At 37.6% G+C, this 25408-nt stretch overlaps 1 protein-coding gene across 6 annotated transcripts in view; it reads left to right on the forward strand.

The window, feature by feature from the left end:
* Nucleotides 1-25408, forward strand: part of TTC29 (tetratricopeptide repeat domain 29) — a 411408-nt gene that overhangs the window by 140820 nt on the left and 245180 nt on the right. For 4 of the 6 annotated variants that reach the window (XM_045466298.1, XM_045466315.1, XM_045466278.1 and 1 more), the window contains exons 3-4: nucleotides 7903-7993; nucleotides 20873-20989. The gene's annotated coding sequence lies outside the window, so the exon portion shown is untranslated. Of the gene's footprint in view, nucleotides 1-7902; nucleotides 7994-20872; nucleotides 20990-23912; nucleotides 23975-25408 lie in introns of those variants that run through there. The other 2 variants (XM_045466268.1, XM_045466288.1) reach the window with 2 other exon arrangements.

Genomic DNA, 25408 nt, shown 5'->3' on the forward strand with positions numbered 1-25408 from the left:
TCTGTCATTAATTTGTTGAAGATACCTTATGATATATGACATGAAAAAGTGCTCAGGGCGGTGCCTGGTTCACAGCGAGCATCCATTCCATGTTTATTCCTACTGAGGTGATGAGGGACTTTTTAAAACCCTTGCTGTTGATCTCACTCAGCCTCTTTACTCCTAATGTCTGAACTAAGTTACTAATCTTGCACCTTCCATACACTGTACACTTGTTAAGTGATCAAACCTAGCTTCTCCTTTAGAGAGAAAAAAATAAAGAAAAGTAATTTCCCAGGTTCAGGCACTACCAAAAGAGAAAGGAATTATAAAGAAGTCATCCTCCCTTCAGGGATTGCAGCCCTGTTTAGGGCCCACAGAAGGCAAGTGGAAATGGGCTGAATTTCAGCCCCCACTTTGCACCTCCTCCCCTTGGAAGCCTGAAATACACAGTGGTGTCTTTGACCTCGTGTTCCCGAGGGGGTCTGAATAAGGGGTATTTAACTTTACCATATCTTCAAGGCAAATAAAATCTGGTATCTTTCTTTTTACTAATGGAGTTGATACCAACTTATACAACACCATCCTAATAAACTGATACATAGAGGTTTTCAACAAAGAGAACTTAAATTCATGCAGCGACACCCAAAAAATGGATTGTTTGAGGGGAATAATTGACTTTCTGCTCTTATATTCTGCCCATCCTTCCTAGAATCTGCACCCAAAACAGCCAGGAAGGACATACTCAAAGATACAGGAGATGATCCACCAGAAGATTCACCTTTGTAGGGAGGTAGGGTGATTTTTTAGATATTCTGCCTTTAGGCCAGACCTTTATGGGGATGTCTTCCTCTTCCTTAGCTCCCTCTGTTCATTGATCTCAAATTTAGAAAATTTCTCCTACTCACTACTAGCAAGGGAAATAAGGTGGGAGAAAATGACATAACTATGGGTAGAGCGTGGGTCAAGGGAACAGTCACCTGGAAGGATGAGAAAAAATGGTTTTAGAGACCAAAGGACTGGGATCATCTGAGATTGGGAAGCTGAGATAAAATAGAATCCAGGAGGATGGACTCACTGGCTACAGAGGCTTTCTAGCACACCATAAATGAAGCTGTGAGCCCAGGAAAGTGGAGGTAAGCTTAGCCACCTCAGGAAAACACTCTCCAGGACTTTGACCCTTTGACATTTGTATAGTTTGGTGTGGATTGAAGGACAGCTCTTCAGAAAGAAACTGCCTGATTACTCCTCAGGAGCGTGCTGTATGTGTGTGCATGTGCTCAGAAGTGCAAAGGAATACTCTCTTCCTCTACTGCATCTAAAGATCTTCTGTTTCCTTCCTGTACTTGTCCAGTGCAGAAGATGAGAAAGCAAGCAAATGATGCTCAGGAACGTCTCACCAGTAGGCCATTTATATTTTCAGTTACAATTATACCTTTAGTGATAGGAGGAATAGTGCCTCAGTTTCGTATAATAAGCTTCAATGGATTCTGGGAGAAACTGGCAAGTCATTATATTCCAGAGAAATTGTTCTGCCAGGTCCAGATTCACTTGGGTTCTTTGATATTTTAGAACGTAGTGAGGGCTTTTAATCTATACCAAATAAATATGTTAGTATTAATCCCCAGCTACGTTGGGGCTGACTAATCACTTTGTGGATTTTCTATATCCTTTTCTTTTTCTCCTTTCTTACTTTTGGCCCTTTCATTGCTCATTTGCAACTCCATAAGAAATCAAAGAGGAAATAAAAGGAGATTAAACTTAAATCATTTGAGTTCTATTATTTCTCTGTGATTTACTCTGATTTTGCCAGAGGAAAGTTGGACATTTTAGCTGAAAAGGAAGTTCAGGGCTTACTTGTAAATTTCAGTAATCCATCTTGTCTCTGAAGGAGAGATGACACTGTGCCTTTATTGTAGTGTGTTTGAGAAAGGCCTGACTTTTTTAGAGTTGGTTGACCTGTGTTATTCTGCCTTCACTTTTGGCTGGATGATCATTTCATCTCTTTGGACCTCAATCCTTCAATTGTAACTCGGACTGGATGATTTCCCATTTGCCTAGAAAACTTCCAGTGAGCCACTGGCAGTTATGGAAATTCTTTAGCAACTAAGAATTCTTACCCATCTAACCTCCTTGTGACCAGTAGTCATCATTTTATGAGAAAGTTGACTGGAAGTTCAGTGAAATTTGGGGTCATAAAACAGAATCAGAAACCTGGCCTTGCTATCATTAATCCTTCGCTCCTTCATGCGATCTGACCTCCCTATAGACCACTAGCCAGTTACCACTGCCATACTTCAGTCTCCTTGTTTTCAGGGGCTAATCAGAAGAGGCCTTCTCTTCCAAGTTCACTGCTGAGTATGTGAACTTTACTGTAAATAACTCCCTCGTCCCACAGTTCAGAACCCTAGTTCTCCAATCCACCTCCTTAGCATCTGTAGACTTCAGAGTATGCAAGTGATAACTCTTATTCTAATAGAACTCAAACACGCTATTTCTACCTCTTTTAACACTTTATTGTTTTCTTCCAGATAGTCCGGTTGTTATATGAAGTCCTCAGCCAGAGAGTGCAATTTTGATCTGTTTTCTTATTTTCTTGATATTAACAAGGTATCCAGCTATCTCTGAATTTTTTGGTACTCACTTTGACTTTATCCTAATCTCATTCAAGCTATGATGTATACTTCTTCATATGGAACCAGAATTCATAACCAACTCTATGAATGAATTGGTAATATGAGGAAACTTTCAGAGTAAAGTACTTAATGTTTACATTAACATACATTTACATTTACATACTCTTAAATGCCAGTGTTCACTTGGTATATAGTACAAACTAGAATGCTTTTGTTGAAATGTAGAACATATGCAATATAGCTTAATTTCTCCCATAGAAAAGTATGTATGGTGAATCAGGGCATAGTCAGTTAAGCATTAGACTCTTGATTTTGGCTCAGGTCATGATCTCACGGTTGTGAGATCAAGTCCCATGTGCTAAGACTCTGTGCTAAGCATGGAGCCTGCTTAAGATTCTGTATCTCCCTCTCTCTGCCCCTTCCCACTTGCTCTCTCTCTCTCTCTCTCTCTCTCATCTCTGTCTCTCAAAAAACAAAGAAAAGTATGTATGATGGATAATTATTTTTATTCCCCACCAATTTTTTACCACTTTAAAAATTTTTGTTGTATCCTTCTCAAATTGTTTTCACTTCTTCTATTTTATGGTTATGGTTATGCCTGTGCTATTGCTGATGATAACTAGCAATGGCTTCCTTCTGGTTCTCCAAAAGCAAACTTTTCTTGTCATGGATCAGACTAGATCCCTTTTCCTTTCCACTTTTTCTATTCTGTTTCATTCTCTCTCGTGCTCTCTTTTTTGCTACAAACCCTTTGTTTTCATTCTCTCTCTGAAAACTATATTGAAGTTTCTAAACCTTTCAGACTCATACCGCATACCTGTGTCTTGAGAAATAGTTAGATGCAATGAAGGAAGTTTGATATCTTTGTAATGATAATTTAATAGCTGTACTACTTGATGTTAGAAAATTCCTCAAAGTAAAACAGTCCGAATGAGATTACAATGTGTGCAGTCATTAAGAATATCTGATAGGCATCGTATGAATCATGTATTAAAATGTGTTCTGACTTAAATTTAAAGCATTAGCTTAAACAATTCTCTATAGAATAAATAGTATCTTGACCTAGATTTTGATTATTATCTTTCATTCAGTCTTGAGGAAGACCTTCAAACTCACTTGCCTGAGGCACTTGCAAGCTCCAGGTTTTTTTGGCTCATGAAAGAAAGATAAGTCACTCTTGAGAAGTGAGAAATCCTACAGTAAAAACCTAGTGGGGGCTTATCTCTGTTTCCTTTAACCAAATCACACCTTTGTATAACCTTAGTTTATTATTATCAGCTTATTTGATTCTGTAACCATAATCCATTGCTGTCATGGGTTAACATCACTACAACTAGTGTAAGAGAGGGTATAGTTTAAATGTATCCCATTAGGTAATTTTATTTTGAAAGCAATCATTTTTAACTACTAAATTAATATTGCTATTTAAACAAACATGACTAATGGCTGGAAGGCTAGAAGCAAAGAGACCACATAAAACCAGTAAAGAGTGAAGGTAGATGAGCAGAGTCAGTTCACTGGGACTGAATCAATGGCTCAAATAGAAACAGGGTAGGGGTGAGAGGGAAATGTGAAATCTCACCCCAGGTAGGAGCTCCCCACAAAGAAGGCTGCAGTAGAACTTTAGCCAACCTTGGTTTTACTTTATCATATTACTCCCATTCTCAAAATTCCAAGTAAATACTAAGTGCACATTAAATATGTATTTTATGAATGTTGTGGAACATAGTGATAATAGCCTACTGGTATAAATGTTGACAAAGCACAGTTCTCTATTCAGTGTCAACAGAAAGTTTATGTATTTATTTAATTCCTTTCTTATTACATAGCCTGCTAACACTTCCTTCTTTGATGATTTTCATCCCATTCTTGATTTTAATTGCAATCAGTATTTCATTTTCTTCCAAATATATATCACTAATACTGAGTTCCAGACCTGTTTGTTCAATAGCATCCCTGACCTCTTCCTCTAGAATATGTCATGGACCTCTTTTTAAAAATATTTATTTATTTTTTGGAGAGTGCAAGTGGGGGAGAAGCAGGGGGAGGGGGACAGATGATCCGAAGTGGGTTCTGTACTGACAGGCTGACAGCAGTGAGCCTGATGTGAGGCTCAAACTCACGAACCATGAGATCATGACCTGAGACAACCGAGTCACTCAGGTGCCCCTCTCATAGACTTCTTAATTTAACATGTCAGCGTTCTGGATTTTCTCTCTCTCTGTTCCAGCTTAGAAACCCAACTTACCCTCTTTCAGATTTCTCCATTGTAGTAAAGAAATCACTGTCCTTCTAGTTGCTAAATCCAAATGTCTAGGATTTGGTAGCTGCATTGAAATTTTTCCTGGCTTTTTTTTCACCAGACTTCACTTCTACCCTAATCTGAGCCACCTCATTCTCTCACCTTGTCTAATGAATGCAGCGGCCTACTGAGAAGTCTTCCTGTCCACTCTGGGCCTCCTATAGCCCATCTTTCACAAGTAGCCAGGAAACGTTTAAACACATCATAAAAATCATGCCACTTTCTTGCTTAAATCTCTCCAATGATTTTGCAACATGCTTGTAATAAAATCGAATTTCCTTATCATGGCTAAAGGTTCTATGTAGTCACCCTTCTACATCACCTCATATGTACCCACTCTCCTCTTGGATTGTTACCCTCCAGCCAAATGTGTATTCTAACTGTCAGGCTATGTATTAGTTTTCTATGCTTTGTAACAAATTATTGCAAACTTACAACCTAGGATAACACATCTATTATCTCATAGTTTCCATGGGTTGGGACTCTAAGACTGTGCTTAGAGTCCCATAGAATGAAATCAAGTGGTTGTCCAGGGCTGAATTCTCATCTGAAGGCTCAACTAAGGAGGTATCTGTTTTCTCACTAGTGTGTTTTTTTTGGGAGCATTTGGTTTCTTCGGGCTGTGACTTTTTCAAAACCAACAACAGAGAGAGAGAGAGGGACAGAGAGAGAGAGACTGGAGTGACTTGGATGACAAGATAAAATCTTACATTACAAAAAATAATCATGGAAGTGACCTCTCACACTTTTGCCATATTTTATTGGTTAGAAGTAAGTCACAGATAATACACACAAGAGAAAGGAATTATCCATAGGTGTGAACACAAGAAAGAGGCAGTCACAGGGAGGCACCTGAGTTGTCTGTCTGCCACACAGCCACATATCAACTCTGCTCCCACCTCTGGAGATTTGCCTGTTCTTTTCCATCTACCTATGATGCTCCCCACCCCACCCCAGCTCCCTGCCTGACTCTTCCACGATTTCGGCTCAAATGACACTTTTACATGGAGGCCTTTTCTAAGAATCCACTCTAAACAAACATCCCCAACACACGTACACACACACACACACACACACACACACACACACAATCATGAATTATATTATCCTGTTTTATCTTATTTCATAGCCCTAAAATCACCTTGTTTACTCATTTACTACTTGTGTCTCACTCCCCCTAGAATACAATGTCCAAATGACCACTGGAGTGGAGACTCATTTAACATATTTTCAGCGCTTACAAGTGATATGCAAGAGCATAACTAATGTTGTTGGGTAAATTTAGAGTAATATAAGAATAAAAAGTGGATAGTTCATAATTTTATGTGGGATAAAGAACTGAAAGAATTATAAGATTCCCACTTGAAAATTTAAAAAAAAGTCAAAACTCTGTTCTAATATTAGTCTGCTAAGGTGAATAGCCAAGTGTAAAATGTACTATTTAGAATTCCCAGCTCTGATTTAAAATTTATAATTATTTATTCCTTCTTGTTTTGAAAGGATTATGAAGGAAAATGATAGTACTTATAAAATGTTTTGTTTCTACAGTGATAATTTTAGTCCTAAATATATAATACTTCTTTGTATGAAGATTGGAGTATAAGTTTACAGTAGTAAATTTCATCCTACTTTGGACTCCTGTGTCTTTCCAGGTTGGAAACATAGACCAATTGAATAGCTATAATACTCATTGGGGCAAGAAAAAGATATTGAAGCCAGCGTCTTTGTAGAGTTTCATGAGTAGGCAGTCTTTGGTGGAAGCACTACCTCAGTGTCTAGTTTACAGCTTGACAGATTCAAAAAACAAATGCTTACCAGTTTGCCAAGAAATAATCAGGATGTAAAGTTGATTTGCATAAACCAAAAATCTTAAAAGACTAGTTTATGCATCAGTTTGCCAGTTTATGCTCGAATCTATATTTGACAAAGCAACAGATCCTGACTGTTAACTTAAGACATAACTTCCCATTTCGCTGTAGATAATAAATGTCGATCAGAAAGTCTATTCCTGAGCACAGAATAAGAAAAGAATCAGATGTCCTTAAAATATGGGTCTATCAGGCTTTGACCACCTATATTGCATTACTCTAGGGAAGTCTCTGGCTAGATAACTGAAACTGGCCATTGAAGTCAACCCAGCTTCTCTGGAGACTGCTTTGGATACTTGGCAAATTCTTCCCCATGCACACCCTTCTGCTGTTTTTATCAGTCATGACATTCTCTCTTCTGGGCAACTTATATTTTGGTGGAATTGATTATAAGCACAACCTTCAGAAAACACAAGTAGGTCTTTACAGCCACAAGTTCTCAGAAGCAACACTCATAAGCCATTTTGCACAATGGGCTACTTTTACAGATGCTTAGTCTGTTTATGAGTGTTGATTTTTACAGCTCAGAGTTTCACTTGACAACCTCCTCCTGTCACTGTTTTCAAACCCTTTTGATTCATCCTCCTTGGTACCTGTAGCCTGCTATGAACTGACTGTATACATTGCTCTTTACTTTATTAACTAATCATCTGCTTGGATAGTTTTGGTTGCACCAGCAGGAGAAAAAATGAAAAATATTTTTATTATGAATTTCATCCATATTTATAATAATGAGCTATTGGAAAACATCTGCAATTTTCTATCATGATTTTCAACTTTTTGTCTCTGGAACAAAAGGTAATGAAAGGTAAAATGGAAATGCTGAAATAAACAATTTGGGTATCAAGTTTTTAAAAAATACTTTGCTCTTCCTTCTATGTGTTGTTGGAGCAATGAAACATGACACTGATGTTCTCTTCCAGCATTTATGTGTTTAATGACTTTCAGGATGAGCTCTATCTACTGAGAATGCTTGCAATGGTTGTTCATTTGATCATCAACAGCACTCCTGTCTCCATCTCATCTTTCAATCTGAGTGTTTAAAAAAAGGAGAAATGATTTGGAGAATTTTCAAAGCTTATGTATTTCAAGTGAGACACCCATTTTTTTTTGTTAGGAAACCAGCAAGATTCATCAACCCAGCAAGATTCTGCTTTTATAAAATATGCCTCCTACCTATGAATTTCATACAGAATTAAGTGCATAAAGTAAGTAAATTGTATTTGTGGTAAGCTTTTATTCAGTTAAAACAGCCTCATCAAATATCCTTCTGCACCTTTAAAGGTTTATTCTTTTCACAAAGACAGCTACCATTTCAAAAACAATTCTGGAATCAGAAGAGAGGAAAATGTGGGGCTGCAAAAAATACGGAAAAATCACTTACTGGAGTGCCCATGAAGTCTGGAGTCAGGAATTCTGGAGTCATTATCTTTTTCCAATTCAATTAGCTTTCTCTAATTGTTCCTTTGTTAATCACCCAAGTTAAGACATGGAATTCTAGATGAACTATAAAGTGTTACATTATTCCAGTTGTATGGATTGATAGAGGACCAACCTGAGCCCTGAGAAAGTATACCAGGAGTTTGAGATGGCAGGAAGTGGAAGGAGCGGTAATTCCATTGGTGGGACCCAGGCTGAAGAGGATGCCAGGACAATTCTGTTCTTTCTGGGGAGAGGAAGTTAGTAAAAGATACACTTATATAGGGCAAGTGCTAAGATATGAGGGGTACATTAATGAAGTGAAAGGTGCAGGATAGTTAATGTGGATGATATTAGAAGAAGTTTTAATAGTATAGCTTGCTAATCAACATGAATGCTATTGTCAGTAGGTGGTAGTCTGTCAGATTATATGGAGACTATATAATGACGTGATTTGGAAGAGTCTCGAGGAGGCCACTCACCTTCAAAGGGACCATTCCCATCTGTGAGATGTAGCTAAAGTCAGTAGGAGGTGATGATTAGGAGCAAGGACTTTGGAGTCACAAAGTCTAAATAAATCCCAGGTCTGCTGCTTATTAGCTGGGAAAACTGAAGCAATATGGAGGAACTGAATACATGGTACACATCTGTGGATGTGTACACAAAGCTTCAGAAAGCTTCACAAAGCTCTAGAGGCAGAGCTAATCCTAACCAGGCCTGAAACAAATTATTCAAACAGTAGGGTCAGTATCTAGCAGGTTGGGGCTGATCTTGAAGGCATGTAAAGGCAACACAGGCTACTTTGGGCAGTAAGAGCCAAAAGGCTCTCAAATTACCTATTCACAAAACAGAGTATTAATCATATTCTCAATGGCAAAAAGGTCTCAATTACAAAAATTAGCTCTGTCTATTACAGTCAGACGAAATTTTGTTAAAATCATATTTGATCTTTTAAAGAATATTCACAGAGTGGAGACCAAACATGAATCCTTGAACAATACTCCAAATCCTGCCTCGTAACTAGTGCCAGGGAGACTCTGTGGGCACAGATGCCCCACCTTGGACTTCTAAATCTATCAGTGTTGGCCCTGGGCTCTAGACAGTGCTGCCTCTGAAAACAACATAATCACTGTCACTACTCTCAGCCTTGCCATTTTCTGCATGATCGTTATGTGTTTGCATGAGTCACTTGTGGTTCAAAGTCTGAAGCAGATGTCTCTAATTGGCTGACACTGGCAGTGTATCAGTACGCTCATTGCAAAGGAGTCTCAAAAAGTAATGTTTTGGCATACTGAGCTTCTGTACCCGGAAGTGAACTTCTTATAGCTTACAAGGTTTCCTAAAATATGAGTAGAAGGTTCAGAAGCAGAATGACTAAAACAGAATGACAAATTCCCATTATGACCTACCATTCTGGCTGCCCACTGTCAACATACACCAGTATTCCTATACTTACACATATTTTAAAAAGAAAAGTTACTACCCTCCGTAATACAGTTCTCATTTGTACAACCAAAGTAATGGTCATTCCATACCCAAAAGGAGTCAACCAAAAATATTGCGTGTTACAGATCCAAGATTGTTCACTAATATCCATCATGCTCAAGTTCTGGTATGATTTCATGTCGATATTTTAGGTAGATGAAAGTTTGTTTATTTCTACAACTGGCGCCTGGGTGGCGCAGTCGGTTAAGCGTCCGACTTCAGCCAGGTCACGATCTCGCGGTCCGTGAGTTCGAGCCCCGCGTCGGGCTCTGGGCTGATGGCTCAGAGCCTGGAGCCTGTTTCCGATTCTGTGTCTCCCTCTCTCTCTGCCCCTCCCCCGTTCGTGCTCTGTCTCTCTCTGTCCCAAAAAAAATAAATAAACGTTGAAAAAAAAAATATTTCTACAACTTGTCATGCACGATTATATAAAAGTATATACAATTTTCCTCCCCACTGTACATTTTCCTTTTATTTTATCTTTTATTTTTTTCGATTTAATCATTTTATGTCTTGGAATAACTTAAAAATGCATTCCAAGTGGATACAAGTCCTTGGTGTTTCCAAATATTTGAGATTGTTGGGTCTTCTAATAACTTTAACTATTAGACACAGAGGTTCTGGAAGGCAGTCCTTGCCAAGGGTCCCCTTGGTTTTATCCTGATTTCTCCTTTTTTCTTGGGAGGCAAGATCAACCATCTAATCAATATTATAACCATTATGAAGAAACCAAAATACCAGATAGCAGTCTTAGCTACTCTAACTCAATGGAAACAAAATGTGTCCCTTGGTAGAATCATTTCTCCCTTTGGTACTAAGGAGCTGTATCTCAGTACATCCTAGAGTTGTGTTGTTGAGAAGTAAAGTTTTGCAAATGGGATATTAGGTGTACCAAGCAGTACCATCCCTATTCCTGGCTCTGGGAAACAGCACCATACATTGATTCTTGTTTCAGAGTACATACTGTATCCTACAGCACAACATCCCAAACTTAGAAAGTAGTGTGTGTCAGCTGGAGCTCTAAGTCTTCATTTATTTCCTTTTATAAGGTCAGGATCTTATGGATAATAGATTATGTGTTAAAGCAGTTAAACCATGAGTATCAACAAACTCCCTTGTTTCATCCCCGAGAAGCCATTTGCATTGTAGCCATAAATAAGGCATTTATAAGTCCATAGGTGATGCTGCTGTCAGAAGCATAGCCAATAGGGAAGGCAAATATATATACAGAATACATGTCTGTTCTAGTTAGGACAAAATACTGCCTCCTCTGTGATGGAGGGGATATAGTATAACCAGCATGCTATTAGCTAGTAGATTGGTCCTTCTAGAATATGGTATCCAATCAGGAACATGGGGTTATTTATTGCTACTTGCAAAATGGGCTCTCAGCAGTAGCAAAAACTAGGTCATCTGTGGGGTGGGAAAATGCTCGTTACTGTGCCTATCCATGTGTTCCTTCCTTTCCTACCAATATGATCATGTTGCTCATAAACCATTGAGTAAGCTCTAGAATAAATTTACCTCCACTGAGCAGGAAAGTCTACCTGACTGTTAAGAGACTCTTTTATCCACTCTGGGTCTATTCAAAGTAGTCTATCCAGACTCTTTTTTTTTTTAATGTTTATTTTTTGAGAGACAGTGAGTGAGCAGGGGGGTGCACAGAGAGAGGGGGAGAGAGAGAATCCCAAGAAGGCTCTGTACTGTCAGCACGTAGCCCATCACAGGGCTTGAATCCATGAACTGTGAGATCATGACCTGAACTGAAACCAAAAATCGCTTAACCGACTGAGCCACCCAGGTGCTCCTACCCATATAACTCTTATCCAAACTTCCATGTCAGCAATCTTGCTTTTCCCATGTCTCTGATCTTTTAGGAAAACTAATAGATAATACCCATATATCAGCATGGACTCTTTCCTCAAACACTTCCTCCATCTGGGTAAAGTGGACAAGAGGATATACCATTCAATATTCTGCCCACTGGGAGGATTAGCCCAGTTGGAATTCTTACCTTTTGTACCATGGCATAAAATGTTGAAGAGAATTTAGCAAAATTTTTAGAAGTGTTGTTCAGGGTCCTTCAGAAGGTGATGCAAAGATGAGGTAGGTAATATGCAAGGATTTTATTTGAAGAAATGCTTCTTTGAGAGAAAATAGGGAGGGAGCTGGAGAAGGCTAAGAGAGCCATCAGACTCTGATGCACTTCTGATCTCAAATAAAGGAGAGAGAGAGAGGTTTGATGGAACTACCCTAGACTGATAGAAGATTTGGGGAAACAATAGGGAATCCTTAAGCCAAAGTTGGCCTTCAGAGAAGTCAAGAATGGGTTTGCTTTAGTACCTCTTCTGCACACAGTCATTAGCTGGGAATGACCTCTGGGAGGTGTGGAACCACAAATTTCAAAACACAGTAGCTGGTACCCTTGGTTAATTACACATCCTGTAGTCAAGTCAGTGGTCTCTGAGGTGCATTCTCACGGCCACTGTGATGGATAAGATATTCTCAGTTATCTGATTATCCTAGAAAAAATGTAAAGATGTTACTGCTAAAATTGTTCAAAGAGCCACTGAAATTATTATTTTTAAATATAATTTATTGTCAAATTGGCTAACATACAGTGTGTAAAGTGTGCTCTTGGTTTTTGGGGTGATTCCCATCATTCATTGCTTACATGTAACACCCAGTGCTCATCCCACAAGTGCCCTCCCCAATGCCCATCACCCATTTTCCCCTGTCCCCCACACCCCCATCCACCCTCAGTTTATTCTCTGTATTTAAGAGTCTCTTATGGTTTGCCTCCCTCCCTCTCTGTTTTTAACTATTTTCCCCCCTTCCCTTCCCCCATGGTCTTCTGAAATTGTTATTCTTAAAACTTTGTTTTATAATATTCAAAATTCTTCCTTCCTGAGTATGTTTTTGGTTCACTGACTTTCTATTTTCCCTTGTGGTCCCTTATGTTACTTAAAATTTTTTTAAATGTTTATTTATTTTGAGAAAGAGAGACAGCAAGCATGAGCAGGGGAGGGGCAGAGAGAGGAGGAGAGAGAGAATCATAAGCAGTATCTGTGCTGTCAGCACAGAGCCTGACACGGGGCTCGAATTCACAAACCATGAGATCATGACTTGAGCCAAAATCAAGAGTCAGACACTCAACCAACTGAGCCACCCATGTGGCCCTACTTAAAAATTTTGAATAAATCACATAGAACCATAATTACTTTTGTAATAAAGAGGGTCAAGACGGGGGTAATTACCAAGAGAAGTCAATGGTCACTAACCTGGCCTTCATAAGATGGCTCTTTCTGGATGGATTACTCTAGTCAAAGACCTGTTCCTCAGTTTTGAAAATCCAGAACCATGACTACAGCATATCCAGTGGTGAACAACCTTAGTAAACACAAAATAACTAAAGACATATGCTGACACATAAGCCAAATGCCGGTGCATTTGTAGTGGGAATATATTAATTAATTTATTTGTAGTGAGAATATAATTTCAAGGATAACCTGAATATTCATAGTTGGTTAACCAAAACACAACTTCCGTCCATTTAGGAAACTCTACAAAGAGAAGGAAATTATACATATTATTGTTAAGCATGGGATAAGAGGAAAGAAAGCTAAAATAATAATTTAGGAGAAAATCTTTGGAGTCAGATCAACCAAGGTTCTTTGTAGAATGTTCCTGTAAGTAACCAGTTTCACCCATAAAGAACTGATGCCCTTTTTACTTTATTTCACTCTTCTTGAGGAACATTCATAATTTTCCCTGTCCTGACTATAACTAATACTATAAAATCAATATCTGTTCCAATTATAATCCCAAATATACTAAACTGATGAATATGTTATTGTGTGCTCAGTTTTTCATTGCGTTGGTTGGAGCTCAGATTTTTATATTGCTATGTTGTTTGGGGATGACTTCATCTTCCACACCTCTGTGTCCCTATATTCTAGAATTCATGTGAATCTAAAGAGCTAAGGTTTTCTGCCATTGTATTCTCTGTATACGTGGCACACATCTACTCATTTTTCGAGACTCAAAATTACATTTCAAACATTATTCTCTATAAAGTGTTTTGTAGCTGTCAAACTTCCACTCAGTCCTGGGAAGCTGCATAGTCCCTCCTCAAGGCACCCAAGGTGATGTTATTTTATAGCACTTATCATGTGGTACTGTAGATTTCCGCAGGACTGGATGATCCAGGGAGGCACGTTGGCCATGATGGTCTGTGCTGTACCAGGTCCCATTAGAATAATTGGTTATGCAAACTGGCTGAAGGAACATAACTCATGGGGTGTGAATGCCTGGGTGTCCTGAGGTCAGTACTAGAGGAGAATTAGATCTGAGTGCAGAATTTGAGACTGAATGAGTCAGGAGCAGAGAGGATTAGACACAGCGTGGGGACCAGAATGGGATGGCTAGGACTTAAGTGATTGAGAAGAAAAGGACATCAGTCCAGTTCTTTCTGATGCTGGTGCAGATGGGTCACAGAGCTTAAAAACAAAGAAATAGTTGTCTCTTTTGCATGTCTGTCTTGATTCCTAGGCTGTGAGTTCACTGAGAACATGATTTATCTTTGTATTCCTACTGTAGCAGACTACCTGGCCTACTGAAGTGATGAATGGATGGATAGATAGATGAATGGTTGGTTGGATGGATGAATGGATTTAGACTTTCAAATTTAGTGCATAGGACTGCTACTCCATATTTTTTTGTTATGTCTAATTCAGCTTTTATCTATACTTTTATTTAATAAAGTTATTTTAGTATGAGACTGAACTGGAAGTTATAGAATTTTACCAAATGTGATATTTATCATTATTTATAACAATCTTTGAAAAATATTATTATATTCAATATAATATATAATATGTTTATATGCTTATATATATTGTTAAAATTGTTCATAGAACCACTGAAGTTATTATTTTTAAAACTTTTTTTTTTTAATTTTTTTTAACGTTTATTTATTTTTGAGACAGAGAGAGACAGAGCATGAACGGGGGAGGGTCAGAGAGAGGGAGACACAGAATCTGAAACAGGCTCCAGGCTCTGAGCTGTCAGCACAGAGCCCGATGCGGGGCTCGAACTCACGGACCGTGAGATCATGACCTGAGCCGAAGTCGGCCGCTTAACCGACTGAGCCACCCAGGCACCCCAAAACTTTTTTTTTATAATATTCAAAATGCTTTCTTCCTGGGTATGTTTTTGGTTCACTGACTTTCTGTTTTTCCTTGTGGTCCCCTATGTTACTTAAACATTTTTTTTAATGTTTATTTATTTATTTTGATAAAGAGAGCAAGCACGAGCAGAGGAGGGGAAGAGGGAGGAGAGAGAGAGAATCATAAGCAGTATCTGTGCTGTTAGCACAGAGCCTGACACGGGGCTTGAACTCACGAACCATGAAATCATGACTTGAGCCAAAATCAAGAGTCAGACATTCAACCAAGTGAGCCACCCAGGTGCCCCTATGTAAAAAGATCATGAGATCACATGATCTCATCTATATAATATATATATTCTATAGAATATATATAATCTATATGTAAATATATAATATGCTTATATATAAAATATGCTTACATATATTCGATACATATAGAATATATGTTTTGTTCATGAATTTAGAATTCCTCTTGTGTATACAGTTAGATCTTTGTCCTTGGAAAATGGGAAATTTCACTTCTGAATTGAATTGGAAAAATATTGATATGCCTCTTAATATCTTAAAATGATATTTATATACGTATAAGCAGATATGTATATACACATATATTTTTATTATAATGTGCACACATAATTAAGCTTTTGAAAGATGTGACAACTGTTAAAGCATATTATTTTGTTGAAATTTGCCTACACTTGTAGAAAACATTGTCATTGTAGTTTTATCCAGTGTGTGGAGGCACAAAATGAGTAAAATTAGCAAAAAGCATATAAAGTATGTTCAAATTCAAATGGCGCTTTTTTTAATTGGCAGATTTAGCCGTCTGAGAAAACAATGCAGCAAACAGAATGCAGAGTATAAAAACACTGAAAAAAATGGGGAAATAAGTTTTAATAACAACTAATATTTACAAGACATTATAAAAGAAAGTTCTCTGTATACTTTGGCATTAAAAACAATGTGGTTTGTACACATTGAGTGAGAAAAAAAACAATTAAAACTGAATTTAAAACCAAGATAATATACATTAGATGTCAAAACAGGTAAAAGATTTTCAAGCTAGATCCTAAAGGCTTTCCAAGCTTCTTAGATGTTGATGGTTTTCAGGCAATTATTTCCTATACCCTTAATTTTAAAATGTGCTTTCCTAACAGTATGACTGAGTATCATGCCTTCAGCCTGTTGCTTCTCCTTTTCCAGCTCTCTTGGATTTTACAGAATCTTGCCAAACAATTTGAGAATGTGTAGTTCAAAAACTATTTGCTGATTATATTTGATTGAATCTTAAAACTTATTTTTCTAGGTTCTTTTAACTGCAAAACACTTAGGACAATTAGAAGAGTGTTATACACATTGGTACAATCTATAAAAATGCTTTCAACTCTAAATTCAGCATAAAAGTTATTGCTTGCAAACATCAATAAGCAAATGGCTTTTTATTTTACCTTAGAATATTTAGTTCAGTGCACTGTTTATGTAAGATCAATAAATATTGACTAGATTTCTCCACCTAATTTATTTTACAAATAGGAAATAGTAAAACCTCAAAAATATTTTATATTTTCAGCCAGGTAAAAAAATGCACATAATCACTTGACTACACAAATAGAATATTTTGGGGGCACCTGAGTGGCTCAATCAGTTAAGCACCCAACTCTTGATTTCAGCTCAGGTCATGATCTCACAGTTGGGGAAATCGAGCCTGAGTCAGGCCCTGGGCTGATAGGGTGGAGCCTGCTTAGGATTCTCTCCCTCCCTCTCTCTCATCCCCTCCCCCACTTCCACACACACTTTCTCTCTCTCTCAGAATAAGTAAATAAACTTAAAAGCAAAACAATAACAACAAAAAATCAAATAGAATATTTTAGCCTCCATTTTTTAAACTAATTTCATCAAATCTTGATGTAACAATAGAAAAATATATGTAATTCTGTATAATCTTTAATGCAATTCTTTTTAAGTTTATTTATTTATTTTTAGAGAAACAGAGACAACATGAGCAGGGGAGGGGCAGAGAGAGAGAGTCCCAAGCAGGCTCTTAATCAGCACAGAGCCCCATGTGGAGATCAAACTCATGAAATCATGAGATCATGACCTGAGCCGAAACCGAGAGTTGGACACTTAGCCAACTGAGCCACCCAGGCACCCACTCTTTAAATGCAATTTCTTAATAGATTCTTAGAGTTTCAACTATTACTTTAGAAAATGTATAATGTTAGGGGTGCCTGGTTAGCTCAGTCAGTTAAGCGTCTGACTTCAGCACAGGTCACCATCTCACAGTTCTTGGGTTCGAGCACTGCGTCAGGCTTTGTGCTGACAGCTCAGAGTCTGGAGTCTGCTTGGGATTCTGTGTCTCCCTGTCTTTCTGCCCCTTCCCCACTCATGCTCTGTCTCTCTGTCTCTCAAAAATGAATAAACGTTGAAAAAATTTTTTTACAGAAATTAAATGTTATAAAATGTTCAATGTGAATAATTGATATCTATAATTAACACTTACTAATTTGTGTTTTTTTAATTAAGTTTTACTTCATTTGTACTACATCCTTAATTATTGTGTAAATTAACATTCTTTAGTTGTAAGTAATAAAAGTCAACTCTGGCTAAATTCAGAAAAATTAATTTATTGGAATGGATTTCAGAGGTTCACAAAATCATTGTGAAGCTGTGAACAAGACTTGGGAAGGGCAGATATGAGGACAGATCCTGGGGCCAGAAACCAAGAACTGTGTTTTATTATCTCAAGGCAGACAACAGCTACAGATGTGATGACAGGCCAGGATTCGTATCAGCCTCTAAAATCCAAAGTTACGCAAATAAGCATTTTGATTGGGTAGGCAAATTTCAACAAATTGTCCTTCACATTGGAGTGTTTGTCCATCTAAACCCTCCAGAACCTCACTGATGTGAGAAAACTCCTATGTTTTCATAAGATGTATATTGTCCCTTTTCCCATGCATTTATAGTACGAGGGTATAGAGTACCTGGTATATCTTGCTCTCCAGTTTCTGCTAAACAACCAATCAGTGTCGCAATCCAGCCTGATATTCTACAAGATGGTAAGAGAATTAAGGTCCCTGTGAACTAAATTGCAGCAAAGAGCCAAAGTTGACAGATTACTGAGGTGGAAAATAAAAGTGTACTTCTGTTCTTGCTAAGTAAAAGCAAATCACTTCTGTTTTGTTTTGTTTTGTTTTTCTGCGAATCAAAATATGGGAGTAGGGAGTATATGCTGCTTATCAGGTTGCTCCAGCAAGAAAGCTCTATCAGGAACAGTGGCACAATGATTAAGCTTTTATTCTTCAAAACGTACATCTACCTTGTCCAGCTAACCCAAGGAAACAAATAGGAATATGCAAAGAATTTTCACTCCTAAGTTTTCCATGTGTGAAGTTCCTTGCAGATGTAGTATTACTTTCCATTTATTCTCCCATGACCAAGATATGAATGAAATATACTAGGTAGTGACACTTAATATGCTGTTTAAAGTCTGAAACTCCCCTGAATGCACACTGGACTAGTTTGTCTACATTGTTTATCAAAATATATAGATTGGTAATCTGTACCTACTTTATAGCCTGCTTTGGCTGTGTGACCAGTGGAGTATAACGACCCCTTGATGAAAAGGAAACCCTTGTACACTGTTGTGGAAATGTAAATTGGTACAGCCAATATGGAAAACAATGTGGAGGTTCCTCAAAAAACTAAAAACAGAGTTACTGCATAATCCAGCAATCTCACTCCTGGGTTGGGAAGAAACAAAATCTTCATCTCAAAGAGATACCTACATTCCCATGTCCATTGCAGCATTATTCACAATAGCCAAGGCATGGAAACAATCTAATGCCCTCCAGTGGATGAACGAATAAAGAAAATGTCACACACACACACACACACACACACACACACACACTGGAATATTATTTAGCCATAAAAAAGAATAAAATTTTGCCATTTGCGACCACAAAAAAATTGTATACTTGAAAGATGCTGGGAGTAATCTTAAGTGTTCTCAGCACACACATACCAGAAGAGTTCATTATAAGGTGGTGAATATGTTAATTACCTTGGTCTTGGTAATTATTTCACAATTTGTATATATATTAAATCATCATGTTGTACATTTTAAATGTATGCAGTTATATTTTTCAGTAATTTTTCAATTATTCCTTAACATAGATTGGGGAAAAAAATAAAGTATATATTAAGACTTAAATCCAACAATAAATAAGAGATCCCCAGGTAAACTTTTGTTCTAGAGATGAAGGTCATCACATGCAAATGAGGGAGAACCAAAGAAGTTGTATATGGGTGTCAGGACCAATCTGAGGTTGCATTATACCTTTTTGTTTTTAATTTATTTTGAGGGAGACAGTGCGACCTGGGGAGGAGCAGAGAGGGAAGGAGAATCCGAAGCATGATGTGGGGCTTGAACTCACAAAACTGAGATTGTGACCTGAGCCAAAATCAAGAGTTGGACGCTTAGCCGGCTGAGCCACCCAGGCGCCCCCCATTATGCTTTCTTGCCCCTGCTTCTCTGTATCTTTTGCCCAGAGGAATCTTTTTGAGTAAGTCTTGCTAGAGTCTGGTGAATCTTTCCAATTATCTGACCCACTGTAATTGCTGCATAAAGATAGAATCTCAAGAACTTCCTCTTGATGCTCTTGTACCGTAATAACCTTTATTCTAAAGGTCAGGTGATCACTAAAAATTCCTACCATCAGAAAATAACCATAGGATGGGCCCAGGGTTTACTAGGCCTATTTTAGACTTAAAAAAACCAAACAATTAATTTACCTTAAATCTATTAATAATGGATTAAAAATTAGCATTAGCATTAACTCAGAATTAGTGTATGGTATCTAACAACCCGAAAGTTTTGGGTATACTCTTTTTTCCAGTACGGTTACCTGAGTGAATAAATATAGTTACCTTTAAAGAAAAAAAGGAGAAAGATTCAAGTGCACTTTGGGTGTAATGTCTGGACTCCAGGGTACATAGCTTTCATTCAAGGGGCTGTGGTTCTCATCTTGGCATTTAATGAAAAATCAGTACTCTCTACTGTCTATTATGGGAACTCAAGCCAGGCTTCTGTTTATCAGGTTTAGGGGATCTTTTTTCTTCTTACACAAATTAAGTTCTAAGTATAAAGGTTACCCATTAGTTTGATTCCTAGCAATGTCATGACCAATTAATCATAGCCACAGATCTCTGTAGATCAGGCTATTCTAACGAACACATTGGCATGGCTGAATATTATGGCAAATATACCTAGTCTCCCACTGAGATTTAATCATTCCACTGACCTCTTCTACCTTGGGAACATTGCATCTCTATTAAAGTCATGGTGCTTTTTTCGATTATAACCCTTCCCACCAGCACTTTTAACCTAGGGAAATAAGTTAGTAGAGAACTTACAGAGGTTTGGCATTTTCCTCTTTAGATCTCAAATTGTTGGTGAAGGGAAAATTTTTAAGACTTTCTTAGGGAATATAGTTAGAAGGTGAGCCATATATGATATATGCACCCTAGCATCCTATCTCTGAAAGACTTTAAATTTCTGCCTTTAAACCAAATTTTTTGCAACACAAATTACTATCCATTTGGCCAGATATACATTAACTAAACCAGGAAACTATTAAATAAACTGTATCTAATCACCTAAAATAGCACATGGAATCTAAAGTCTTTAAAAAATCTACCCATCATGACAAATTTATACTGATATTACATTACAAATTCTGGAATTACATTCCCCACTTTTTGTTCAGGCGCCCTAAAAATCCATTCTGGAGGAAAAACAATGTTTCTAGAATTTGGCTGAAATAAACTAGCAAATTCTGTGCACACGCGCATATGTGTCTGTGCTTGTGTGTGTATGTGTACACATGAGTCATCTCAGAGTTGTATTTTTTCATTTTTGTCCCCTAGGACACTATGAGATTTAAATCTAATTACAGATCTGAATATTATGAGATGCTGAGTAAGAAAGAAATTATTGTATTTTTTCTTCAAGGGAACAACCTCAGGCAAAAAAGTAACAGTATCTTCAAGCAAGGGAAGAATAGCTGTGTGACCAGTGGAGTATAAAGTGGATTATTTATCTTTGCAAAGACGCTTCAGTGGAAGATAGGTAAGAGGGGCTTTGGACTTCCGCTTACTCAATGTCTTCTGGATATGCCTGAATAACTCCATTTATATTGTTAAAGCAGCACTCTTTTCTGATGAATGCCCTGACATTCACATGACAGATCTTCCTGGGCTATAGAATCAGCTCTTGTTGTGATTAAGTCACTTGACTTTTTGTGCCAGGATGGTTATATAAAGCACGGTTAGCCCATGCTTTGAGAACAGAGATTTAGTATTTTTAGTTTGTCACTCTCTTCCTTATATTATCCAGTGTCACCAAAAGCAACTACTCAACTGCAAATACTTGGATTCCTCATTGTTTCACAATGATCTTTGGTTGTGGTAGCTCCATGATCTGTTAGACTTTTACTCTCCCCAATGGAAAATTTTTCACAAGTAATCTCGGTTGATAATTGCTGTTTCATCAACGTTGTCATGGTTTGCTACCTTTCCTTGTAAGGACAAGAATCAGAGCTTCATTGCTTTTCACCTTAATGTAGATAGATGATCAATCATAAGAACCCTTCCCTGAAGTTCCTTTTCCCACAATCCAGCCTCTGGTGCCAACATTTATGTCAGTTAGGATTTAATCCCAAGCAACAGAATTTTGCTGTACTTCATTTAGACAAAAGGAAATGGACAGAGATCTGAAAAGCTGGGCTTGGGAACTGGTAGGAATCAATGCAGATTCTGAGACTAAGGAAGCAGAAACCACAACCATATCTTGGCAGGAATTATCTTGGCAGGAGGACACTGCTGGTATGGAGTAAATGCCAAAACTTTTGGGGTTCTTTGTCTTGCTGCTCAAAATTCAAATTCTAAGGTGGAAGCCTGAAATTGACCCTCTTCAGTCATATTCTTCTCTCCTGATTAAACAAGTATAAGGATACCGGCTACTGTCCCACTGAATTGTATCTAATGGAATTTGATATTTCCTCAAGATGTATTTTTAGGAAGAAGAATGCGTAACAGCCAACCTACATACAAATAAATTAATTTGATCCAAAATTGTATTTATTTTCTTATATTTTTTAATGCCTATTTATTTTTGAAGGAGAGGGAGAGCATGACAGGGGAGGGGCAGAGAGGAGGAGACACAGAATCCGAAGCAGGCTTCAGGCTCTGAGCTGTCAGCACAGAGCCCAACATGGGGCTCGAATTCATGAGCTGTAAGATCATGACCTGAGCCCAAGTCTGATGCTTAACTGACTGAGCCACCTAGGTACCCCTATCCAAAATTTTAGATAATTATATTAGTTAATTTATCTATTACAAATTTAAGACAGGTAGTTTGTGACTTGACTATTATGATTTAATCAATGTCTCCCTGTAACTTTTCATCACATTTTCTAGTTTTGTTCTATAATTTCCCTTCCTTTCTTTTTTTCCCCTTAATTTTTCCTGTGTCTTATTTCAGTATTCCATTCCTGAAAAATGTTTAGATGCTAACAAACTAAGCACATATGTGTACCTCCCTTCCCTCCCAAGATCCCAGTGAAATAAAAATGTGTAAGTACCACAAAAAAATACTAATAACAGTGATGAAAATAGGGTATTAGCTATCAATGGATGAGAGATTTAAAAAACCACCTTAAGATACAAAGTGGAAGGGAGTGGGGTAAAGGATGAAACAGGTAGAGAAAGCCATAGCACTGGAGCGGCCGAGGACAGTCTTCAACATAAACCCTGGAGTCATTGTTCAGCATCTACAGGGCAAGAAGAGCAAGAAATGAGAAGGGAGGTTGAAAATAAGGGCAAAAATAGTCTGTACATGATAAATTTCACCACTCAAACCCCTATTTAACACCCTCACTCCTAGGAGCAAGAAGGAATACTTTAAACCAAAACTCTTCTATAAAGACTTTCAGTGAACTTTCAGTTGAAAGTTTAGGCTCCAGGTGTGCATGTTGGTACCTCAGGCCTGACTACGTCTTCTGGCATAGCGGGCACAGCCAGATAGCTTCCCCATATTTTCACTCTAAAAGAAACTCAAGAAGACAGGACTTGCCCACCTTACCCAGAGCTTTGAAAATTCTTACCCAAGGAAGAAACTTGGAGAACAGTCCCATTTAGACAATAGAGGAAACTCAACACCAAAGATCCAGTCTTTCTTTCTTACATAAGAACTGATGACTTTAGCATTGATGCTGATTGTCCCCTATCATCCACTCTTTCTTATTTTCCACAGTTATAGGATCTTGACTTTTAGCAAATCACATGGCTACTCAAAATAAAGATCATATTTTCAGCTGCCTTTGAAGCTAACGATGACATTGTGATGAAGTCCTTGCCAGTGCTATGTAGCACAAAAGATGTGTTCATCTCTTGGGATGAGTATGCATGCCATTATTCCCCTGTGCATCCTTCCTTCAGAGAAAATACACACATATGCTTGGGAAGCAGCCATTGTGGACAATCAATGATCTTGGGAGTGGTATCCATATATAGTGGAGTTACAAAGCCAAAGAAACTGGGAATCTGACACTGTGGAGTATCATTCCAATTCTATATATTTTTTCCTGTTATTAGCAGCTAATTACCTAATATTAATTAATACAAAAACAAAGAACAATAGCTATGTAAAAGAGATATGTCAACATTAACAAAAGAAAAGAATTTTCTGGAGGAAAAAACAATTTAGAGAAAACTAATTAATATATTCAGAAATAATTGTACATCCATAAACGATAGTATGCCTATAAAAGAGTTTATACAAAAGGATGAATAAAAGAACAAGAACTATCAAAGACTAAGAAATATGATTTATCTCACTCACAAAAAAATCAATAAAATACTGAAAAATAATACTGTCCAAAATGTCCAAATTTTAGAACCAAAAAGGCAAAAAAATAAAAATGAAATAAAAATCAGAGATAAAAAGGACAAATCTAGGTTGATGTTTAATAAGCAAGAATCATAGAAAAAGAAAATGAGAACATGAAATAATTTTTTAAAAATAGAAGATGATTATCTAAATCTGAGGAAGAATGTGAGTACTCAGCTGACAAGTTCTACTAGAGAACTCCATGAAATGTCAGAACAGAAAGGATATAAAAGTCCAAAAAATGTCTTAGTTGAAGGAAAAAACCAGATGTGCAATATTCATTATGACCATTCGCAGAGATCTGGTTCTTCTTTCAGACACATGGCAAGATCAAAGTTACCTGCCCCTTAAAACTGAGCATCGCCATGTGACTTCAAGTAGGAGAGGAAATGATGAATATAATTTTGGATGAAGGCTTTAAAAGCTAATGTGCAATTTACTCTCATCTTCTAGCTGCCACAAACCAGCAATGCTCCAGGGGGTAATAATCCTCTTAGCACGATTATGCTGTTGAACATAGTATGGAACAAAACCCAAGGCTGACCTGGGATGGTTACATATTGTAATCAGGAGATAAACTTCATCATTTTAGGTCACTGAGATTTGGGGATGTCACTGCAGACATGGATCTTATCACAAAATCCCATCAAAAAAATGAAAATTGGCTCTAGGCTTCTTATCATTAACAATGAATACTGGGCGGGGGGGTGGGGTGGAAATCAATACCTTGTAAACTGAGAAATGATTGTTAACTTAGAATGTCCAACCCTGCCAAATAACCATGGGTAAAATGAGCACATTTTCAGACATGAAAGAACTCAAAAACTTTACCTCATATATTCTTTCTTCAGTTGTTCCTTGGAGATGTGTTCAGTAAAACAAAAATGATTCAGAGTAATTTTCATCGTGGAAGATCATGATAATGGAGATGACTGAAATGATGATTGAGGTATCAGAAACACTTTGAGAACAATTGTAGGGAGTAGTTAAGATGTATTGGCTTCCCCTAGAGGATTATCATTTGCTTCTTTGCACGCTGAGACATTCTAAAAACCTTTCTCCAGAGCAAAGATCAGAAAGGGGCACTCTAGATCTTAAGTCAGTATTAGCATTCAAACTAACTGCATCCCCTTCCACCTCACCAATTCTAGGTGAGGAAGAGAGAGGAAGCAATAAGAACAATTACAAATGGAAGAATCAGCTCCAGAAGCTTCTAGCCATCCTGTCATTCATTTGATTAATGCAAAAAACATTTTTGAGCTTATGCTATATACTAATCCCCATATGGTATATACTAATTCCCCAGGGAATTCAGAGAAAAATAAAATGGTCTCTGCTTTCAAAGAGCTCAGAATCTTTCAGGAGAGATTAACTCATATAAACCAAGATCCACGCAAAGTGAGACACATACGGTAGAACTGGTCTAAGAGGAAGAGGTAGAAAGAAGGAGAGATTAATTCTGTGTGGTGAAGGGTGGGGTGTTCTAGAGTCCTCAAAGTTTTCAGAAGGCCCTGATTCTATAGGTAAAGTTGTACCTGGAGCTGGCATCCTTTGGTTGTGTGAAATAATCAGGTTCCTTTTTTGCTTAACCCAGTGTGA

This window comes from Leopardus geoffroyi, chromosome B1 (assembly GCF_018350155.1).
Source record: "Leopardus geoffroyi isolate Oge1 chromosome B1, O.geoffroyi_Oge1_pat1.0, whole genome shotgun sequence".
Classification (NCBI taxonomy): domain Eukaryota; kingdom Metazoa; phylum Chordata; class Mammalia; order Carnivora; family Felidae; genus Leopardus; species Leopardus geoffroyi.